Raw genomic sequence first — 24916 nt, forward strand, 5'->3', positions numbered from 1 at the left:
TGGTCCAAGTTCATTTTTGAGAAGGGTGTTTAAAGAGAACCAAAAATTGTATCTATGATGTCTGAATCTTTCTTTGGACTTCTGGGGGTCAAAGTAGAGCCATAGAAGAGAAAAACAGCGATTTTACAAATATGTGGTGAAAGATTCACACCATAAAAAAGTGCACTGATAAGTTCTTGTTGTGTTTTATTACTGGTCATACTGCAGAAGACATTAAAATCATAATTACAAATATTTAAATTACAGTGGTAATTTTAAAGAAACTTTTTAGGATTTCTTGTGAAGCTCTTTTTGAGTAATCCCTACCAATGTAAAATATAATAGTTACCATCATTAGAGATATACTTGGAACTTAAAAAGTAGCTTTGTAGCTACTTAAGGGTTTTTGTAATTTTTTTTTTTTCATGTCTCACTTGTTCACTGCAGCTTTAACAAACTTATACTTTCTATATTTCACAGACTAAACCAAAAACAATTGCATCTTAACAGTTTAACATAATAATACCTTAAAACAGCTTCACCCAGTACTGCCATGTAGTCCAGTACCTAAAATAGTCATGTTAGCAGCTGGTGAGTAACATACACTTGTAATGACTTGTCTTAGGATATGATTTCATGTTAATTATGTCCATGCAAACAATAGACCCATAAGGGGTTTCACCCTTGGTTGAAAGCTGGAAATTATAACTCATCCCTTCAATGTGCCATTTGCTGTCTGTGTGGATATGTGTGTTGATAGATGGCTGAGAAGGTCATAGCAACAAAATATTGGGTATGCATTTTTACAGTGCCTGAAATGTTTAAAAAACCAACATATTTTATATCACATTTTGAAGTATTGTTTACAAAACTGCTATGATCTCTTCATCATGGTTAAATTCTAAACTTCTTTTTGTTTTGTTTGGTTTTAAGAAGGCTTTCTATACTGCAGTAATTCTCATCCAACTTCCTAAAATGGTCCAGTGTTTTTCTTCTGTGCTCATGCACATACTTCTACCAGAAGAGTTCTGACTTTCCAGTACAAAGCTGGACTAATGAATAGCTTTTGAAATTATTAAACAAAGCAGTACCACTGTAAGGACTAACAATCTGAAATTGTGAATCACATCAGCTTTCTCTGGGCCCTTTGATATGAACAAGCATAGTGTGTCTACCAGGTCTCCTAAGGAGTTTTATGTATTTATCATAAATATTCATCTTTATCTTTTCTGACTTTTGGAAGTACTCTACGAAGAGTTGTTTGAAGCGCTTTTAAAACATATTTAGTGTACTAAGATAGGATCCTCAAATGAGGTTCAGACCCTGTTGTGCTGCCACTCTACAAACCTAGTGGAGGAGTGGGGGTCATTGCAGAGAAGAGCTCACAGTTTAAGTAGGTAAGCTCGAATAACTTAATAAGAAAAAAAAAAAAAGTGTCTACATGGGGAAAGTAATTTGTTCAATCTCTGGCAGAACCAGCTGAGAATATACAGCTCTGGCCAGTATGTGCTCTGATGTAAGCCCATGTGTTTCTGAATAATAAGAATCTGGAATTAATAATAAAAAACTCACTTCTGTGAAACAAGTCTTGAATTATTCTATTTGTTTGAGATGAGATTGAGTTGTATTTATATTGATAGTTACCTGTTCAATAAGGATATGGATGCTTACATTCCGGCTGGTATTCTTTGTTTAAAGACCTTGTGCTATAACATCAGGCCTTTTTGGTTTTCCTTTAGTGTTTGTTTGAGTATTTAGCTTTTTATTTAGTTTCACAAGTGGTAGATTAACTTGAAACCAACCCTAGCCTTGATTTAATTTTGCAAAATGTTGGATCAGATAGTATTTTTGAACTTAACATAAAACTCGGATAACATTTCTCTATTTTTTATTGTTTAAAAGTGTCATATTTAAATACATAATGTTTTTCCTGATTTTGAGGGGCAAAAAGTTCAATTGGTGGAGATTAATACTTTTCCAAAGCCTAAAGTCCTGGTACAGTTTCCTACCCTAGAATTATTTTACTATTCTTTTCATCTTTGGTGCCTGTTAAAAACATTTGGCTAATTCCATTTATTTGTGGAAAAAGTAAGAAGCATTTCCACTGAGATTAGATCGATATTTTTGCCACTTTGAGTGGCAGTCCAGAAGTCTAAATTTGATTATACATGTAGTATTTGTCTATGATGCAAAAAAAACCACAACAGGCTTATTTTTTCTTAGCTAATGGCCTTGTGTCACTTCTGAGTGCCTCATTCTAGAATAGCCTTCTCCTTACAGGCAGCAGCTAAACTGAAATTGGCAGGGAATGGTAACTTTTTCCCACTGAAGAATTTAAAACCCATGAGACAACCTGCACCTTTCTAACAGAGAGCTGGAATCTGGACCAAAGTGTACAGAAATTTCATACTATGAAGGTCTCCAAATTTGTACATGTCAGTAGGTAATGTTCATTCATGTCCTGAAGCTAGCACACTGACGCGGACTCATGGGAGATCAGGCATACGGCAATCTGGAGTTGTATTTGGCAAGAGTGAGAATATTTTAATTCCAAAAGAAAGAGCAAACATTGTGCAAGATCTTTACACAGTATCTGTGATTCTGAGTTTGTGGTCTAAGATAGGAACCCAATCCAAATAGCATAGCAAAATGATCCTGCTGTTGATTACCCCTCTGTTAAACAGAGGTAGAACTGGGACAAATCAGACACAAGTACACATTTAACTTCAGAACCCAGAAAATGGAACAGGGGAGGCACTGGTCAGGAAATAATTCAAAATAAAAGCAGGCGTGGCTTATATAAAGGAAAAATGCATTTGTGTTTCTTATATTGAAGTAATTACTTTTTATGTAAAGAGTGTTTGTCTTATGGCCAAGACACAGAAGATCTGGATGTTTTTGTTATTTATGCCTATTGCTGAGGATGACTGTGATCTGTGCTAACCTGCACATCTAAATTTTGGTAAATGGTCTTTTTGTTCTGATAAATCCTTGCAGTTTGTTCACTTTGTACATCTTACTCACTTATTTTCATTCTTGCGGCTTTCTCATTTACCACCCACAACTTTTGAAATTCCACAATTTTTAGGATGTCAGTTAAATATAAATAATTTGTAGAGTTTTTAAGTGATTTCTGCTCATGCTGCAACTGCAGCTGTTTTTAAGCTGTGCTTACATACTTTTGGTGTACCTGAGTATTAACATATGGCTAGCCAAATCACAGTTGTGACCACCATGATCTTGCAGAAGTGTAACACCTTTACCCCTCCTCAGTAAAATTATTAGTTTGGCTCAACTTCATGAGGTGTTTAAAGATAAGACATCTTTGATTTTTGTTTACCTTCTAGTTTCGAACTTCAGTTTGCTGAAGTTAATTATTAGAAACTTTTACTTTAAATGAAAGTGAATGTTCTTGGATATACATTTAATTTCAATAGCTGTGGTGTTTGTGGGAGGAATTTTATAAATCTTGATAGAAACATGTGAGTTGGCAGCTCTAATTACAGGCAAAAAGTCTTTCTGAAAGACTCTCTGAAGAAAAGAGCCAACCCTGGTTAGCTATGTCTGCACTTCCTTTTCTTTCCACTTGCTTTTCTGAAATTATCTAGGCACTTACTGGCAGGAACATTCCGGGAACAAATAAAATTTCAGCTCATTGAATAATTGTGGAAAATTAATTTGGAATTCATCTGTAACAAGTATTTCAATGAGAAATCTGACTCTAAGAGTCACTTCATATGTAAGTCATAACACTACCCTGTGGTTTGCATCCAATCTGAGCAATACAACACAGATTTGAAAGCCTCTTATTTAGCTGTTGATAAATTATAAATTAAGAGTTGGTAGACATCATTATGAAAATAATTGTTATAGAACAAAAAAAGTCAATAGTAGTTTAAGGCACTCACAGGACAAAAATCTGCATTCACTGAAGGAATGACTTTACTGTGTGACATTTGCTATTCTGTAGTATGAAAGTATTTCAAAAAAAGCACCAAACATTTAATACAACAAAAACATCTATGTCCAGCTGCCACGATTACACTGTTACCATTAACAAAGCTGGAAAGATGCATAAGCTGAAGCTGACTTGTATATTCTTGGTGGATTTTGCACAGATACTTTTTCCCAGTATTAATAGAACAGTCCCCATGACCATAAGGGATAACTGGTGATTATCTTTGTTTCATTTTAGGCCTGCTTCCTTTCACATCAGCCACAAACCTGGATACTCTATACTTTTTATTCCCTTCTCTTATTTACACCCTACCTCCTGGTCCACACACCCGTGCTAGTCTGGGTGGCTACTTTTCTACCATCCACCCACTGACATTCTTCTTTGGCTGTCATGGTTCTTTCTCTGCTTACATGCTTTCAGTTATTGACCAGAAATTGTTTCATTACTTATGTCAAAAGTAATGAAGCCTTGCTCTTAAAACAAGGTGTGCACCTTGATGTAGGAGAAAGCAGAAGTCAGTGCAGGAACATAGGTGGTGAATAAATCAGAAGGTATTTCTAGGATTGAAGATCCAATCCAGTCCTAGAAGGTTGTGAATCTTCATGAATATCAAGTCTTCTGACATACATTAAATTATACTTTGTCAAATTATGCGCAGTCAAATGAAAGAATGCAATAAATGCTTCATTTATCCTGATGTAAGAATTTGGATGATATGTCTCATAACATGGATCTATTATCTCATGAAGTGTGCTCACTTTACAGTCCAGAACAGTCACCTTTTCCATCTGCTTTAAGATGGAGTTAGTGAAGGCATGAGTATCACGCCTCCATATGTGAACTGTTTTCATAGTAGGATCTCATCCTGTGGTATAGCACCCTTGAAGATGAAGTTAGGGAGATTGGTGGCTCTAGTGGACCTGTGCATAGTTGCAGAAGTCAATATTAGTTCACATTAGCAAATAGTTTCAAAGAAACAAAGATTTAGTAATTCTATGTATAGTCAAGATTGTGAGGATCCTGCATTCAGGGAGATTGTATACATTGTGCCATCATATCTTTGCACACTGCCTTGGGGATACAGTTGCCTTTTCCTGAAAGAAATGTGTAGATTTCACTATAATCACTCCGCAAGCATTTCAACGTCCAAATGTATTTTAGGTCAATATACATTTCAACACTGTTATTGGCCCAGAGAATTTACATGAGGTATAAGGAATTACCCAGTTGTATTGACCCTTGGCCATGGCACTTACCTTTCGTTAAGAATTTATACATGTCAAAATGATTTGATATTGCTCTGGTGAAAAAAGCAGAAACAGGAGAAGCTGGTGCATTGAAACTCCTTCCAGATGATGGAGTCATGGTGTAGGAAATCATATTTCCATATAATATTATGTGATTTTTGCCTTTGAAATTTCCATTACAATCCATTTGTGTTATCACCTTGTCATGAACAATGAAGTCTTTCTAACATACTCTTTCAGAGTGATATATTTGCTCATAAGTTGCTAAATAAATTTTTACCTGACACTTTCTTTGCATGGTCTCATCTACAATGCCCAATTTTCAGAAAATTTAAGCAAAATATGCTCAGCTGTTTTGGAGTTAGACCGAGGCAAAGTTATAGTCTTTGTGTACTCCAAATGACACTTTTGTGCTTTTGTAACTCACACAGCTGATGTTATAAATCTTGAACTAGTATTGTTTCATCATCCTCAAACTGGAGTGAAAAACAAGCTGAACTTCAGAAATATGAGTGCATTATTTTAAAAGTTGACATTTGCAGATGCACAATAGAATATCTTTTTTTTTTTTCTTTTCTGGTTAACAGAACAATTTAACATTTTACACATCAACAAATAGCATAATAACTAAAACCATCTGAGGTATACAGGCAAATTCAAGTACAGATTTATCAACAGTTAGATTCATCAACTTATTCTTGAACTAAGTGTGCTTTGATTTAGGATAAGCATACGTGCAGAAAAGTTTAATATGATTCTACTAATTCATTTCAGTTTATCGAGATTATTTTCCAGAGTGCTTATATGTACATATATGTATAAACCTTCTCTTAAAATGAATTAGATAACTACATAGAGAAATTAACCTTTCTTGCACTTTCTTTGCTTTGTCTATGTGGTAAAATGTGAAATGTAAAGTTCAACTGATATCTCTGCTTCTGAGTATAACCCTACAGTTTTTCCCAGTAGTTGAAATCTTCCCTGTATCAGCAGAAGAAAATGTTTCTGTAACTATATCAATCAGAAAATAGTCCAAGTACATACTGTGCCCCAAAAAAGTGCTTTATATTTCATTATAGGTAGGATTTATGTTGATTATGTGTTTTTAAGTTTTATTACTCGAACAGTTTAGCAAGACAGAGGTATCAGTCTTGTGTAACCGATTGTGTATCTTTTCTGTTTCTGCTGCATCTTGTAAAATGCTTATTTTACAAGATGGAACAAACAGATCAAAACTCTGGAATCAGGGTTGTGTATCAGTACAGGTTTCTGTCATACACCACTATGTGGATATACAAAAACATTCTATATCTGCTTTCACTAAAAAACCTGAGTCTTAGCTATTTTACATCATTAACAGTAAAATATGTAGCATATGAGATGTGGTAATGTTAATTCTCTTATTTTCCATGTAGAATGGAGACACTACAATGTCTACAATCCCTCTTAGGTCCATTGTTTGATACTTTGCTTGGCTTTAATGTTTTATTAGGGGTACCTTTAAAATATTACCTTGATTATTATAACAGTTTCTGCTCATGATTAGTACACTAATCTGTCCTATCCAAGGTCATAGTAAAATGCAGTTTCATCTAACAGTGTTAATAACATACTATAATTATCACAGACAAAGAGAAAGAGAAGGAAAATAATATAATCTTCAGTTTGTGAATGGGAATTGTCAGAGAAGGACATGTCCTGTATCTCCCAGGAACTTTCTTGACATTGGGAAATGGATATAGATTACCTTAATTGCAATTTAACGCCTCACAAAAAAACAAAACAAAAAAACAAAACAAACAAAAAAAAAAAACAACAACACAACACACAGTTCTCTCAAATGACCTTCATTTAATATTACTATTATTGTGTAGACTTATGCTGCCTTAAACTTATAACCAAAGTTGTTAATCAAATAGCTATTTAAAGACAAATCAATTATTAAGGGAAATGAATTTGCTCCATTATTTTAGAATCTGCCCTTTACAACATAATCCAATTAAGTAACACCTTGCTGGGCACAGAAAACAGCATGATGCTATCTAGCTGGAATTCTCAATCATGCTTACCATCAGCACATAACATGAACTTAGCTTCAAGCCAAAAGTTTCAGTGTGGTAAGATTATATAATTGAAGCAAAGAGCAGTAATAGTGTCTCTCCAGACCTCTTCTAAAATGGATTGCAGTTTGAATTATTTTTCCCTTACAAAAATGTTTTACAGTAATTTTGCTTTCATATCTTCCATGCCACTCTGTAAGCATGCTCATGATAAATGTCAGTCTTCTGCTGTGAAACATTAAACCCTAGGATAGATAAGGTGTTGTATAAGAAGTGTATTTTTCCTTTTAAGTTGTTTACCACTGTCACTAGGAAAGACAATGTCATTATGAAGACAGCTGCAGGGAAAGCTGACACCAGGGTAGCATTGATCACTGTCAATGATCACTGTGTTTGGGAATACCCTGGGTAAAAAAGAGCTGTTAGAGATGCTTGTCTAATGAAAAAGGAAGCAGCAGTGAGACTGACCAACTGTATTTACAGTTGGTGTGAAAATGTTGGAGGTACATTAAAAAACAAAAGAGTTCAGAGATAGCCAAGCTCTGGAGCTGGATCTGAGCAGGAGCTGCAAGGGCTGGGCCTGGAGTTTCCTCAGCCTTGGCTGAGCTCATCTGGCATGCAGGGCACGTTGCTACCATGTGACTTTATGACTTGTAACGACTCCAAAACTCCTCATCACTGGAGGAAGGAATATGCTAGAGTTTGCCTTCACTCAGCTTGACAAGGTGATGGGAGGGATATATCCCCCTTACATGAAAATGCTTGTCAGTTGTATCAAATTTGGCAAGACAAGGACCGGTGTCACCTTGAGAATGTAATTCAGCTGACATTCAATGCATACATGTGCACCATGTGCTGCAACACAGCCTAATTTCATGTGATGTATGCAAATACACTCAATTTTGCCTTTTTCTATTTCCGTGCTGCTCTCTCAGAGCTTGACTAGTTAAAAGCAATGTGCAGTTTCTTCTGAGTTTCTTGTTTAAATAAGCAGGAAAAGGAAAGGAAAGTCTGTGCCTTGGTGTTGTACAACTTCTTCTGAAGGTTGCCTGTTTAAGTGGGTGACTGGAGAATTCTCTGACACGTTGCTCGGGTTAGTTAAAAAACTAACAAAACAAGAACTCTGAATGCTGTCAGCCAGCTGGTTTTGTGATGGTTTAGGATTTGGCTTATATTCTCACAGCCAGCCAGCTAGCCTTGATTTAAAGCATTGTAATTAAATATCAATGTGCTATCTGTCTTTGTAAGCACATTGTAACAACAGCATCCTTGCTGTCTAATACTTCTTTGGTAGTGTCTCAGGAAGGATCTTGGAGCTTTCATGGTAAATATGAATCTGTCAAACAGTTTGTGGCATGTGAAAACTGAATGAACCAGTGACAATAGTGACATCTTTCACTGGTGCAACAGACTTTGAACAAGATGGACTCTTTACCCAGCCTATGCAGAGAAACCCTATTGTACTGCTACCTAGAATTTCCTAGAAAACGTGGATACAAAATTCACTTGCTTAAGAAATAAATGGGATAAATAAAATGGGTCCAGCTCAAAAATGGGCCCTTCCTGAACAGTGAAGTCAAAATTCAATGTTGCTTAATTTTATTGTGCTATTTTTTAAAAAATTACCAGTTTTATTTTTCTTAATGTCTTGAGGTTTTAGTTTACTTTTTTCATTACAATTGTGGTTTTGTTTGTTTGTTTGTTTTTTACTTTGGTATTTTAATGTTAAAATCTGTATTAGTAGAGATGTGATGATCTCTTGTAGCTCTCATTGAAAGAAACTGGAGCTGGCACAAGTCTGATACCTGCTTGATACTTTCCTCAGACCAAGCAAGAAAGAGACAAACAGCTACTGGGATTCATGGTTAAAACTTCTGGAAGGAAAAGTAGGGCTAAGTTGCCTGTTTCACGTGGCCCAAACTGTTTCTCATACTTCCCTCCATCTGACTCTCACAGATTGAACATATCTGTCAAATGCTGCTCTTGGCCTCTCATCTGAGGAATCTTCTGCTTCTGTCATATTTTCTCAAGGGAGTTTCAACTGTTAGTGCTTGTGCATTGGCAGCCTATGAGCAGAATAATTGAATGGCCTCCTTGAAAACGTGACTGAGTAGAGATGCCCCTTGTCTTTGCCTGGCCTCTTTCTTCTGGAAAAGTGTGAGTATATTTGAGGTGTACTGAAAGTTACTTCCTAATACTGCAAAGCTCTGTGTTTTGCTCAGTACCAAAGATCTTTCCAAAGAGAAATTAGAGGATAGAAATTCCTGTTTTTGTATGCTATTGAGAAGTAAAAATTATAAGAATTCTCTTCTTCTTTAATACTGCTGTACCAGTTAGAATCTGGGCAGGGAAGTAGTGTGTACTACAAGGTGTGAGTTTATACAGCCAGCACAAGCTACCCTGTCAGAATTTGCCATCCAGATATTTGTATCCAGTGATTATACTAATTAGATTGCTACAACCATTCAGAGACTGGAAAATCTTACTCAGGAGAGAAACTGTAATGTATGTAGAATGACTGTGACAATTCACATCCTTGCTTAGTAAACCTTAATTTGAAAGCCACCCTTGACATTGCCATTTACCTGTTGTGGTTGCACATCATGTAGTTCTGACAGCAGAAGTTGTCATTGGCAGCCAGATGATTAGGTTTATTGTTTTTTAGGGATTAGGTATCTATTTAGTAAGTGTGTTAAGAGAAAGTTCTATGGTAGGGGAAGCTATTTTGTCATTTAGGAAAGATTTCAAAAGCTACAGGCTACACAAGGGGTTGAAAAGCCTATTACATTGCTACTGTCTAGCCAAACTTGAGAATTAGGCTTATTTGCTCACAGAACTGGAGTTTATCATGCAGAAAGAGTAATTAAATTTGAATTGTGTCATCCAACTACCTTAAAATGAGAGGAAGTCAATGATTGTTGCCCTGAGAGAAAGAAGAAGGAAATGATTTAGTTATAATTTTACTCAGTGCCAAGAGAAATGCACTTTCCTCAAATCTGTTGCAAAGGGAAGAAGAAAACAAACAAACAAAAACCTAAGAACTAAATGAAGTACCTTCAGTACTACTCTTGATGTTTAAAATTCCTTGAGTTCATGGTTTCTTATGGAAATTACAGAGAAAGAGATAATATTTTACTATACTATTCTAAGTGCCCTCAGGTTCTGCTGCAGCAAATAAGACAGAGTTAAGAATGCACTTAAAAAAAAACCTGCTGATTTTATTTTAATTTAGAAACTATTTAGCAACTGGAGATCAAAAAAGATTTGCATTGAAACCTTGGCTTGCAGTTAATCTGGAAGTGCCTGCATGAACTGTTTGCAGCGTCACACAATACAACACAAAACAAGATGGTCTGTTGCTGAGAAAACAAAAGATAAGATTCTTATTACTACTAAAAGTTGTTATAGGTGCAGCTGGCAGAGGTGGCTGTCATTAAAGCTGCCTGACACTTTCCTTTATGAAACCTTTTTCATAGTAGAATATAAGTTGGAAAAATTGGACCTGAATTCTCCATAACTAGCATCAGCCTTAGGCTGATTATTTTGGAATAGGTTCAGTATTCAAAGAACAAGGTTAAGGCAAAGGATATTGTTTAGCCAATGGTTAGAAAAATCTTACAACCATCTGATTGAGAAGCTGGGGAGCCTGGGGTCAGGAATCTGCTTAAATTTGGCAGTATCACAAGCCTCTGAATATTTCCTATTATACAGTCTCTGTGGGAGTTTGGCAGCAGCAGTAACTGAAGACTCAATCTGTGCTGGCCATACTCTAGAGCCCAGGGTGCCTGGGATGAACAGGAGTTTTCCTGCTGTGTGACTTCCAAATCTACCGGTGGCTTCTGTGGTTAATCTGTTCTTCCTAGCATCTTTGTGGCTCTATTTCATCAGTACTGGACAAAGCAGCATTGGTGTTAAGAAAGAGGAATTTGCATCAGTGAAGCTGGATGGTCACGGAACTGTGGACATCAGGTTTTACCTGCAGGGTAGAGGTCTGAAGCTCTTTGGAGGAAGAAACATCAAGATTTGGAAACTGTCCAAATGTAGGACTGGGGGTAAAAAGCAAAGAAGAATTAAAACCAACAACAAAATAACTCACATTAATGAGATTGTGATGCATTGTGCAAATTCTTAACTAGATAAAGCAAGCAGGTAGTAGACCTATAGGACTCCTTATCAAAAATATATACCTTTTACTTCAACATGGATTTTAAGAGAAACGAAGCAGGTGCTTGGATGACATACCTGTTGGGTTAACAGAGAAGATAAACCACAAGAAACTCAGAAAATGCCCTGTGCTCCTTCTGCTTGGAGGTTGAGGGCCAGATGTACTGTTGATCTGAAATAGCACAGCCATTCATATATTCTAACATGTCCAGGACCATTTTTATCTTGCAGAGACTGAAGGTTCAGGGGCTTTTGGAAAGAGGGGAGACCATTTTAGTTTCCAGATCCATGGACACTGCTCAGCTGAGACATATAATTGAGACGTAAAGATCCTCCAGGGAGCTGTTTGCTGACTCTTGGGATACCTTCCTGTGCAGTCTGTCATCCTTTTGTTGCACACTTTCCTTTTCTGAGTGTAACTGGTTGGGTTACTTGTTGATTGCAGCAGATATTCTTCCATTTAGCGTATCAATTGCCTTATGTCCTGCTGTCTCAGTTCATGCTCCAAAAGAAACATCAGCTTTTTAACTTCATAAAGTGAGTTATCTTTCTGAAAATTAAAGCGTTTCTCCAGACATTTCATAGGCTCAGAACAGAAAAATTGTATATTATTTAGAAATTATTAGTTGCAAAGAAATTATGAAAAATGGCACAACTTGCAGATTTGTTTTGTGAAAAGAGTGTTGTAATTTGAAAGCATGCTGATGTTAGATGAGAACACTAACAGTTTAGAAAATGATTTATATTTACTTCACTTTTTTTTGGATAGTATTTTACTGTTAAACTTCATGCTTTCTCGTTATGCTTTAGTTCTTAGAGTTGTGGAATGAGGGAGCAAGAGATCAACTGTAGGACAGCAAGAGGAGATTGTCCCTCCAGCTCCCTCTTTCCTTGTAAAGAATAAGGCAGGCTGACCAAGACCTGAGCCAGTAGTAGGTGTTGTAAGAGATAATACAGGGAAGAAACTGTTGTAATAGTTAACCCAGCAAAAATATGAATGAGGACTAAACTTCATTTCAGTCCATAGCAGATTGCTAATTGTCGCATTTCCAAGAAAACATTTTATTTCTAGGATGGAAAATGACAGAAGGTGTCCTGATAAGGGAGTCTGGATGTTTTCAGTCACCCAGAGTAAAATCACTGACATAAAAAATGCTCTCCTAATTGTTGTCATCACTCTGGCTGAAAACCAATTGGACTTATCAGGGGTTCTGGTGAAACTTTCACCTTATGACTACAACAGGGGTTCTGTATCCTAGTTACCTCCAAAAACTAAGCTATTTTTATTTTTGCTTAAGGTTGAAGCCTAATTTAACCAGACTAATACAAGCTTTTAATTACAATGTATGTAGAAGGATGAAGAAAGGAATCTCTGAAAGTAAACATGATAAGAAATTATATTTAGATGTTGGAAATTAGTCTGTCTGAAGAGAGAAAAAAATTACAAATTACAAATTCACAATATCCACCCTAATATTTAATCATTCAATGCCTAAAAAAGCCCATGTCTCTGTCTTAATTATGAATTCCTTTACATTATGTGTAAAATTAAAGTTGTTTGCAGTCTTGACTTACAATTTAACTATTTGATTATGTAGCTGCACTTGAAGCTGCTATTTGATTTGGAATTAATATGAAAGGAGGAATTAAAAGAGACATTTTCAATTAATGTTCTTTTCATTTTTCTGAAACAAAATTAAAAGCAAGAGATAGCCCTAGAAAACGCTATAATCTGTTTTGTTTTTATTATATCATGGCTGTAAACTACCAGTGAACCAGAATTCATGGTGAATGTGGTGACAAAACATTCTCAAGTCATTTATTTTCACCAGTTTGAAAAATTTAGTTTAAGCCTAACTCTACAGAGATGTCCATTCTTGTAATTTTTATTCAAAATATGAAAAACAGTGCAATTTCCAGCCAAGCATCATGAGCACCATGACTGTTTTACAGCTTTCATTTATTTAAATACTGTTTAAGTATATAAAAGTATTTCACAGGTGTATAAAATATTATCCATTAGCAAAGTCCAAATCTCCAAGCAAAGGTTTTCCTAAAAGGTAACTCCACGATTCTCCCCCAGCCTCACTATCTAGTTCCCTCTGGGGAAGTAGAGAGGGAATATTTGGGGTTTACATATGGATGATTTTACTGCTGATTTTTGAGTTCTTTTGTAATCAGACACAGGAAAACTTCCTGGCTGACAAAAAGTACAGAGCTAATGTTTTGTGCTTTAAATGATGGCAATCTTTGTGAACCTGAGCGTTTAGAAGAATGCACAATTAGAATGGAGCTGATTTTCAGTGGCATTGCTCTTGGGGTATGATGTCCTTTCAGATTCATGATTTTCAGTTGAAAAAGAGAGGCAAAAAAAAGGCTGTATGACCTGAGAGAGAGCAAGTACTTTTGGAACACTGAATTTGGGGTGGCTTTTCTTTAAAGCCTTGGAAGATGAAGCTGACTTTCTTGCGTATTATAAATAGAGGAAAGTATTTATCTTGGGTGGTGATCCAAGGGACTTATACAAAGAACCCTTCAGCTTCTAACTTGCCATCAGAAAAATGCACACGTGCTGTATTCATTGATAGTACAGGTGCATTGAAGACAAAATATCAATTAGTTACTGCAGTGCTCATTTTCACATATACTGGGTATGGGTTTCTGCGCATGCAAATGGATGCACTCACTTGTTTTTTATATGTCAACTCTGGCCTTCATCATCTAACAAATATGTTTCAAAATGTTACTCAATTTCATGCAGCTATGAAGAACAAAGCATTAAGGACAATAATTTCATGCTTTGTACAGTATAAACAAAAAACCCCAGAACTTTCCAGGCAAGGGAAGGGAGTGTGTCAAATTAATCTATAAAAGTCAAACAAAAGGACTTTGGAAAAGAAACGTAGAGTGGTTTTAATTAACATTTTGCTTCAGGTCATGCCATATGCTTTCAATTAGGACTTTGGTATAAGGAAGACTGTTCCTTCTTAAATGTCTTTAATCCTTTAAAGGGAAAGCCTTGGTCACTTACCAGAGGTGGGGAAATGTCATGTTTTGGTTTGCCTTTAGTATGGGGCAGTATGGATTGTGATTCTCTCTCAATTCTGAATATAATTGAAAAAAGTCAAGATGAAGCAATTTAAGAACCATTTTTAAACTCTTCATTTTTCTTTCAGTTCAGCTCCCTTTGTTTTCTTCAGAATATTTTTGCCATTGCAAAACTCTGGCATGTTTTCCTTTGGTGCTTTAATCGCTGCTTTTCTTTACATTTCAGTATATCTATTTAATAGTTTTGTCTGCATTGCTTTGCTGGAATAGGAATAGGTTCCTGCATGTTAAGTTCTATTTCAGTGTATGTCTTAAAGTACCCATAGCTTGGATTCATAGAGGTTGCAGTCACACTGCTCCTTTCTCAGTATAATAATTTGCTTTAAAATAACACTAATTTTTTCCCTCTGTGTATGTGTGCTCTGCAATGGATCCCTTCATCTCTAACATGCTAGTTCTGGATAGAACAGAGTACTGAAGCAAACAGGGGTTTGCTGGAGACCACTCCAAGAGCTCCATGACAATTTCTTCTTTAGGTCCAGCCTGTAGCCAACTTCCAGCTGATATGCTTGAAAGGAATGCCATAGTTCCCAGTTTACCTTACAGAAACAAAGCAGAACAAGCAAGAATAATAAACCAGCATGCCTCCCTGTCTAAAGAGGATGTAGAAATCTTAGTCATAACTATGACAAAGTGGTATGCTTTTTGAAACTATTGTCTTGAGGTCTCTGTGCTGTTCAGTGTTGAACAGGAGCTGGTAGTGCCCCCTTAGCAGTTGTGAGCTCCCTGACAAAGCTTGCTGCCTCGTGGATTTTCATCAGCTACTTTTATTGTACTCCAACAGCAATGGACAGAATGACTACCTCTGCTGTAAACTGCTAAGTACTCAGAGAGCAGGCATGTGCCATCTAGCTCAGATCCTATTTAATTTTTACCAGTCAACTACTGAATATTGCCCTTAATTGCAGATGAGAGTCTAACATCAAATCAATTTGTAGAAAGTATTTTATACTTGGCTGTTAGGACATGGAATAGATTATTTGTGACATGCCTTGGCTCCTTGTGTGAGGCAAGTATATTGAATTAATTCCAAGAATGAAGATGACTGCTAATGCTGCACAGTCACGATTTCAAATCTTGGTGTGTTGTTGTATTTTTTTTCCTTGTTTCCAGTCTGAATGCCCCTTCCAATCCATTTCGGGCCTGAGTCATCTGTTTTGTCTGTGCTATATGAGATATAGCTAGGTATGCTGAGCTTTGGTGTATTAAATAGGCTTTTCTAAACAGGCTGGATACCTTTGGGTCAATGTGCCTGCCTATATAACCTGAAGAACAATGGTTGTATTTGGTTTTCCTGTATTATCATGGCTGGAAAACAGGGGAGGTGGAAGGCAGAAGGAAGTGATTAACCACAGAACAGTGCACGTGTGCTCGAACTGCAGACACCCCTCAGGAGTTAAAAAGGGAGCTGCCCCGGGGGTGCATTTCAGATGCACTGCAATAGCCTCAGGGTCCAGCCTTGAAGGGTGGCAGGCTGCAAAGCCTAGCTCGCTGTGGAGGTCAGCTCAGGCTCATCACCAAGAACCAATGCTCTCAAGAGAGCCAAAGGGCATGATGGCAAGCACAGCTCGACCCAAATAAACTGCAGTCCCAGCAGTGGGAGAGCCTCGGCCTGCAGGGAAGCTAGTCCCTGGGGATGCTGGCATTGCATAAATCACTTTGAACCAAACTCAGTGCAGGGAATCTGCGTGGCTCTAATTGAAACAGCCTTTTGCTGTAATGAAAAGAAAGCTGCAAAAGGGATGGTAAATGATGAATCCTTTCCTCTTATTTAGAGCCCACCATTGACTTGCTAATGTTATACAAAGAACATTCTGCACTCAAATGGACTGTGGTCCATCTGAAATTCAGTCAAACATTGCAATAAATGATGTAACTCACTGCTGGGAGCCTCTCCAGACCTCTACTATTTCATTTGTTTATTAGTAAAGCATGTTTCACAATTCAACTTCTTTTCTTTTTTCTTACCCTTTTTTTTTTTTTTTTACAGTTTCTACATTTGCTTTTCTCAAATGTTCTTGACATGCTTTTGCGTAGAGCAATTCTAATCAAATGATTGGTTTACTTAATATCCTTAAATCATGAATTTGGATCTCTTTGACATGTAATAATTTTCCACATACATTAAAACCACAGCTTTTCAGCTTTAATAATTGCTTCCAGGCTCTTCAGAAATAAATACACGCTGGACTCTTCCATGTGACACATTACTATATCTTTTATCATGAGCTATAATCTATAGTTTTCTTTCTAGTCTTTTGCTTTTATCGTTCTAAATAGTGTCTGATCTCAAGTTTTATGACACAGAAAATTAACTAAAGAGTACACAACTGAACTTTGACCTTACGAAGGCATTCAGAGACAGATCTGTTTACAAAGGCATTTAGGATAATTGGTGGGTTTTGAAAACAATCAGGGAATGATTTTTTTTTTCTCCTGCAAGTTGTATGTAAGCATTTGTGTGCATCTGTTTGTTTCTGTGTACACGTAAGAAATATGCGTTGCTGTTTTATAGAAGAAAATGCCAGATGCATTGCAAATTCTTCAGAAAATGTGTTCCAAACTTCTCTTTTGCTGCTGCAGTTTCCTGCAATAGCACAGAGTTTTCTTGCTGAACCAAAACCGCAGGTCTAACTAACTGAAATTTAGGGACAGATTGAACTGCTGCTTTTCTCTACCAGTTGCTTCAGCATGTTACTTTAGCCAAAAGGACTGTGGACTCCAAAAGGGACAAACCATGGCCTACTCGTCTTTTCAGAAGATCTTTTGCTCTACAAAAAAAGAAAAATAAATATATCAGTGCTCAAGTTTTAGCTCTCTTGAATCCTGCATGAATATAAAAAGTAGTCAGCCCTTAAGTCACTTCTGGTCATGCTGTGTTTGTGTACAAGCTGGTCCCAGCAGCCAAACTTACATAAATAAACTACTGCAAGAACCCTGTGTCTGCCTTACCCACTCCCAGCTTCAGAGATTTTCCAGAGTTTGCTGATTCTTTTCAGCCTCTCTGTGTTTTCTGAAACCACCAAACTAGAGACAGTGGGGCTACAGCAAGAAAATGTGGAGATAGAAAGCCAAATCTGGGGGGAACTCCACCCTGGGGAGAGCCGGGAGTGTGGCAGATGCAGTCCCAACACAACCTCATCACGTGCAAGTGTGACAAGAATGGGTGGGGAGAGAAAAACCTTTGCCAGTGGCCCAACCTCACCTGCTGAAGCAAGGCACCATGTTGCTCTTTTTCCTAGCGGCAGTGAATGAAGTGCTCGGGAACAACGTAACAACTCCACGCTGAGTTCTTGTTCTGCAAGAATATTCCAAGCTATTTATTTTTCCTATGGACAAGTTATTTTAAAACTTGTCATTTTTGTTGGTCAAACCTGTCCCTGGAGACATAGTCAGTCCTTGTGATATATGCATCCAAACTTCTACAGTTTAGGATTTGGGAACCTGCTGAATTCTTTGTGGTTGATTCAGCAAGGCTGCCAACTGCACGTTGCCTTTATGCTACTGACTTGGGAGCTTTTAAAAGGTATTTCATATGTAAAACGAATCAGTGTGATATGAAGCCACAGTCTTATGGCTTTATTTTTATTTAATTTTATTTTGGTGGGGTAGGGAGGTGGATGTGCAATGAGACAGGTTACTTTCTTGAGTCTTTCTTCAATATCAATGCAAACTTCTTTTACTTATCAGTATAACAATTGATCAATATATCAAATAACAGCAAGTGTGTGAATTTATTCAAATTCAGAAATTATACTGAATGAGTTGAATACAAAACTGTTCCAAACTCAGTTATTTCATGTTTCAATCTCATTTTTAATGCCATGTTTCATAGATGATTGATTGTGCTTTCCTTTTTTTTTTTTTTTTTTTTAGCAGAGCTTTTGAAAATTTGTCAGGATATGTTTTCACTGCGTAAAGTTTCCTCAACTGCAAATAAACCTCTTGAGGAGATGCCAAAATAGAATTAATGTAAAATTCTCTTCTGCAGATATTCCTGTTATGTGTTCTGTGAAAGTAAAAAACTTATGCTGTGACTATTGAAATTTTTAGTTAGGAATGTGCCAGTTTAAACCTCTTTCACCATTTTCTGAGTTTTGGGTGCAGAAGCTTTCTCTCTTCTTGCATTATTTTTCTAGCCAGCTTTTCTGACTTATTTTGGACTCAAGTCAAATGTGTCCAATGCAAAGATTAATGATTTGAACTGCCTTGGACAGAGCAAAAGAGTCTGTTCCTACTTCTTAATGAGAGCAAAAAGAAACTAATGAGCAACACATTGTACAATTGCTTTGCACAGCATTGTTGCACTTAGACTGGGAATAATAGTGTTTCATATATGAAACTTGCACCTCAAATGCTATGTATACCACTTCTATAACCTAACCCCAAGTCCTTGAACAGCCTTTGATAGGTGAGAAAGCAGGGAGTAAAAAACAAGCAGAGGGGTTGTTGTAAATGTCTTACTATCTTGGCACAAGTATAGTCTGAGAAGTTGCTCGATCACAAATTCCCGAGATCTTGTTACGTATAATCCAGGGGTTATGTTGTGAAGTGACAGTATCTGAGAGTGTCGGCATCACTGTAGGTCCTCTTGACCATGACAGAATGTATTCTAAAGGGTACACTATCTTTTTCTTCAAGCTTCCTGGATTCCGTGACTGCCATGACAGCTGCAGAAACATAGTTTGGTTTGGTTTGGTTATTTTTGTTTGGTTGTGTTTTTTTTTTTTGTTTGTTTGTTTTGTTTGTTTGTTTATTTTCTTCAGGATTATCTTTATCTTTGCTTTCCACTTGAGTTCAGGTTTTAATGTCTAAGATGTTCTTACCAGAAGAGATGTACTCATGTTTGGGGGATTTTTAATCATCTAGTGAGACTTCTACAAAATCCACCTGAAACTCTAATTGAGTTGACCTGCAAAAGATCTGTGTTCAAAAATACATAACTCATGTAAAAGATTAATTGTGCCTGAAAATGTTAGCATGCAAGGAAGCCTTGTCTTTTTTTGCAAACCTATGTAGTTCTTACATTATTTGGGATAGATTGGACTGGATCCCTACAGCTGGTCAGTAGATGTAGCTTGTTACTACTGGTAAGACTTGGGTTGGAAAAGTTACCATGGAGTGTTTTTACCAAAGATGTCCCCTGGCAGGGTGAGAATGCAACACCTACAAGATTGTATACAAGCATCTGTGTATGAGTTTTATGCTTTTCCTTTTGTCTGAAAATGACTCTGATTTGTATTAACACTCTGCTGTTGAAACCGTTGCTGTGAAAAGGGGCTCCTCACACCAGGCCATGACAGCAAGAGCAGAGCATGCAGGACAGGAGCAGTGTCACTGTTCTGCTGTGCCTGGTAATGGCTGGGCCTGAACAAAATGTCAGGTTTGGGGCTTCGCCCTTCAAGTAAAGGTGGGATTCCAGAGGAGGGCAACAAAAGAGATCGCCTGGCTAGAAAGCACCAGCTACAAAGAAAGTCTTTGAAGTCTTTGCTTTTGAAAATGCTGGGCCCTACAGTGTAGGCACTGTCTCTGAATGAAAGGCCATTGCAAAGATGAAGAGGGTAACTTCTTTCCACACTTGCATGGGGTAGGACAGTAAGTCTTATGGGCTGAAGCTGCAGCAAGGAAGGCTCAGATTAGACTTTAGAAAGTCATACAGGGTGGTGAAACACTGGAGAAAAACAGAGAAACAGAACACCATCTTGCCTCATGGCAGAGAGACAGCCCGGATAACTTCTGGAGGCCCTTTTCAAACCAGTGATTCTTCTGAGGATGAGGTTTTATGAAATGGCAGGTAATTTTCCAACATGATACAGGCTGAACGCTGGGCCCTACTGTTGGCACTTTTGGTACAGTTTTAGAGCATCGTGTCTTCCAGGAGCATGCAGCTGCCTATTGCCTGGCAGTTGGCACTGCCTCCTTCCTTCTTGTGAGAAGAGCCACAAACCCAATGGAGAAGGAGGGTCTCTGCTCCCTGCCAGTGCAGCCGTAACACTCCAGGCTTCACAGCAGGGGGAAGTTTGGGCACTCTGTTTTCAGGTATTAAATCCTGACATCTGATAAAAATTGACTGGAAACACGTTTCAAAGAGTCCAAAGTCTTCTACTGGAAGCAGTGGTTATCAAACCATCAGTTTGGTGCTTGCCCAGTTAATATATGTCTGATTTAGCTTATCTGAACTTAAGTCTTCTCACAGAACGCTGTTTCTCTCTCAACCTTTTTAGCATTACTGCTTTTTTCTCCCAAATAAGGAAGCTTTAACCAGTGTGAGTGCCTGCCAAACGTTAGCTTTTCAGAGCTGCAAATATGAGGCAGGATGCTATCTGTTTTTATGAGGTCTTTGTGTTATTTCTGTAATCCTCAGCCAGCCAAGAACCCCTCGTTTATCCTCCTGTTTTAATCCTGCTGTGTAAACAAAAGGCAGACATGGTCTTGGTTCCAACTGAGCTAAAAATTGTACAACTTAATGTATAAATGTAACATGTAAATGGACTTATGTTCTAGAAACGTGAATTTTATTTATATATTATATATATATATTACTGTTGTCTACTCTTTGAGAAACACCTGGAGAAATGTTACTTTTTCCAATACATTTTAATTGTTTTACGGGAGAACCCACAGGCCTCAAATTTTGGGTTTCATTGCGCCAGATGTTGAGTAGTGCCTTTGCTGAAGAATTCATTTACTTTAAAAGCAGATGAAAATTGTCTGAGAAACATGGAGGATGCTAGTGAAAGGAATATGGTTATGTACAAAAGCACATATTTGAAATTGACTGAAGGCATATTTGTAAAAACTCTAAGATTTGGGGGTGCAGAGGGAGAAACACACGTGAAAAGATCTTGCCATTACTCAACCTATGATTTTTTTATTGTGGCCTACTCTAGTATAAGAGACACCCCAGCATTAATTCCCAGCAAGTGACTGGGAGTTGTAAATCTTCTAAAAATTTAATGACTCTATAGTGCAAATTATGAGGTCTTTAATTTCCTCCAAATTATCTTTCATAAATAAAAAATATTCTTGATTCTTCCCCAGGCCCAGAATTTTTGCAAATACTAGGATGAAAATCTGATTGACTGAGGTAAAATTTCCATCAACTTCATGAGCAATTTTGCTCCATAAGTATTTAAAATAGGAAAATAGAATAGTGTCTTCTAAATTGGGTTTGATTATAAATTTTGAATGTGAGAAAATGTTTTTTACATCTTGGTTGTGCACAAAGTTCTGTCTTACTCAACAGAGTAAATGAAGGAATTTAAAGTAACGTAACCTTTTGTAGTTGTTTAATGTAGTAGGACGGAGTCGGTTTTGTTCAGCTTTAATCAACAGGTGACACTCATAGTTGTTCAAGAACATTGATTATTGCAAAGCACCTTGTTAGCATAAATTTGTAAGGAACAGTAGCTACAAGGTGATAAACCTAAACAGCAAGATTGTTTCAGAAGTGTAAAGCAATATAGTACTTGAAATAACGTCCTGGAGAAAGGTCATAAAAATAATTGAAAATTAGGGTTATAAATGAGGTTGGTTCTTATGTCAACAAAAGAAAGTAAGATAAACTATATCTTAATTCTTCCAAATTGAACCAAATAGAGCACCACTTAGACAATGGAAAATAAGCATATAATCTTTTAAAATTATTCAATATCAATGGAAGTAATGAACATACAAGAAACATTTATGACATGATATTTGTCAGTGATCAGCAAACCCATTTAATACTTTGTGCAGCTTCTGGAACCTTATCAAAAGACAATTTCAATAGCCTCTGAAATCATAGGGACAAATATTTTCTTTGGATCTGTTTTCTGCTGTTCTGTAAGAGTCTTAAACAAGTAACAGTTTAGACTGAAATACATTTATTTGTTATTCTTTCTTTTTAAAGGCAAAGAAACAGATCTTTGGCTGGAATAAAGCAGCATTACTTTGTAACAACATGAATGCTGTGTCAGTTAATGCTAGCAAAGGATTTCAAAATCCATGGATGTTGAAATGCATCACAAATAAAAATAATTTTAAAGCACTGTCAAACAAGAATGATAAAGTGAAATCTACAAAAACAACAAAAACTAGTTTGGAGGTGTATTTGACACACACACACACACACACACACACATACATGCCAATGGCTAAACCATTAGTAAGAGAACTTGGCTTTTAAGAGCAGGACTAATTGCTAATCCATTCCTCAAGCAAAAGGGAACCTGACTGTGAAAATGTGAAGACTGACAAAAATCAGGACAAAATGAATCCAAAATATCAATAAACCTATTAAGAGCAATGTGAGAAACCAATCAATAGGGCAGGCAGCAGGGCACAGCTGCTGAACAGTCCACTTAATACCATCAACAGCCCATGGGGAAAACTCAGCCTGTTGGTTTAGGGTCATTGAAGAAAAAGATTAACTATAAAATGAAGGAGAAAAAGAAACAATGTAAACTCCAAAATTCATTGTTTTCAGGGAAAAGCCTGCAAGAATTTACTTTTATTTTTTTATTTAAGAGAAGCATCTGGTGCTGATTTAAGGGAATTATCACCTGCAGGAAAATTAAGAAGGGGATGCTGGTAAGCTGCACTGAAATCAAACAGCTCTAGCTCTAGTTCAGTTTGATTGGTCAAAATGCAAAACCACAGTCAAAGAAGGAATGGACGAACACTCAGCTCTGCAGAACTTCTTATGCTTTTTAAAATGTAATTGTCATGCAGATACATTGTTGATTTCTTTGCTAATGCACGCTTAGCAAATTCCAAGGGGAGAGAACGCTGAGCTGTGAATTATTTTAAAGCCTTCGGAGAAATATTTGTGGAGAAAAACACATTGGTTGGAACAGGGGGAAGTTCTCAAATAGCATTAAAGTTGGTAAGAAATGGACTTTATAGGCTTTATGTTTATGGACTTTATAGGCATAATGTTTCAAACATCCCTCTCTCTATCCTGATAGCCTCTGGAAGTGGTAGAAACTTAGGTCCAAAAGCATCCTCACATAGCTCCACAGGAGCACATCCAGACCATCCTCCTATCTGTGAACACCTGTAACTTACAGGAAGCTTAGGGCGATTCTGTTTGCAATGGTGCAGCTCCATGCCACCTGCAGCTGAGGGTTAGAATCACAGATGAATGTGAGCAATGTGAATCGCATCTCAAAAAGGTCATTGCACCTACTGCGTTTCCTCCACATCTCAAAACACTTGTGGGAAGTGAGGGGCACACCTGTAAATAGCTGTTGCATATGGACTGTTCTCCAGCCTATGTTTTTATTCAGATGGCAGTGGTGTGGAGACGTACTTCACTTGATGACTTTGGCTTTCTGGAATACCCCTTTCTCTGCTGTGAGCTCTCAAAATGCTGGAGTTGTGGTGTTTTTGCCTAATGAGGCAAAGCTCTCCCTGCACAGGCTCTGTAGGTTTGAGAGCAGCTGCCATACATACTTGCATACTTCTTTAGCACTATGTCAATGGTCTTACAACATCCGTTTTCAGCCTTGTTAATTACCTGCTCAGTTATGGTAAAAAGTGATATGTATAAATTCTCATACCTGTGCAGAGGCCAAAATCACCTGTCTTTTCTGAAAAAGCAGGTTGCAACACCAAGTCTACCTCATTGCCATGTCTGTTCTAGTCACTGTAGTGGCATCAGGTTTCCCCAAACCTAGTTGGTCATGTCTACTAAGATAAAGCATTTATGGGTTGCAGCAAAAAGATCTTTGCTCTTCCCTCAGCTAGAAATGCTGTGTAGTTAATCCTGTATTTTTCCTGCCTAGTTCCACACCTTTCGAGTGTCGCTGCTCACCGTGTCTTAGGAACCCTGGCCATGTTGATGAGCTCCTGATGCCTTATTCTGACCTGACATAACTCTGCTGGTGTCTTGAGTTCAATCCTGTGGTCACTGATTTGAATAGTGTAACTATGGTCACTAATAAGAGTAAATTTAAAGTTTTAGGGTAGCAATTTCCACTCTTGTTGAAAAAATGTTTGAGACTAGACCTATTTGCATTGCCTCTACAACGCATCAAATCCTGTCAGCATGCTCTGGTCTTGTCTTGGCTTTATTCTAACCTGAAACTCACCTGAGCTTCACAAATGATGTATTTAATGCTGTGTGGAAGCATAAGAGCAGCATTACCATCATCAAGGTGCTGTCTTCCAGGACAGTAGTTGTTTCCTAGACAAACGCTTTCGCTTTCTTTGCCTTTAAGCTCTGTCATGATGATTATTGTTACTTAACTATCATGTCTAACACCAGAGCCATCTTCATTTCCAGCATGAGTTTCATTTCCTTCAGCACTTTGATGTCTGTTTTTTATGCTGTGATTGCTCCTCAGTAATTGTATTTCAGTGGAGGGAGGGTAATGATTTCCCCATACTGCTTCTGAGTTGTCTGTGTGCTGCATCTC

Source organism: Netta rufina, assembly GCF_964035555.1.
Source record: "Netta rufina genome assembly, chromosome: 4".
Classification (NCBI taxonomy): Eukaryota; Metazoa; Chordata; class Aves; order Anseriformes; family Anatidae; genus Netta; species Netta rufina.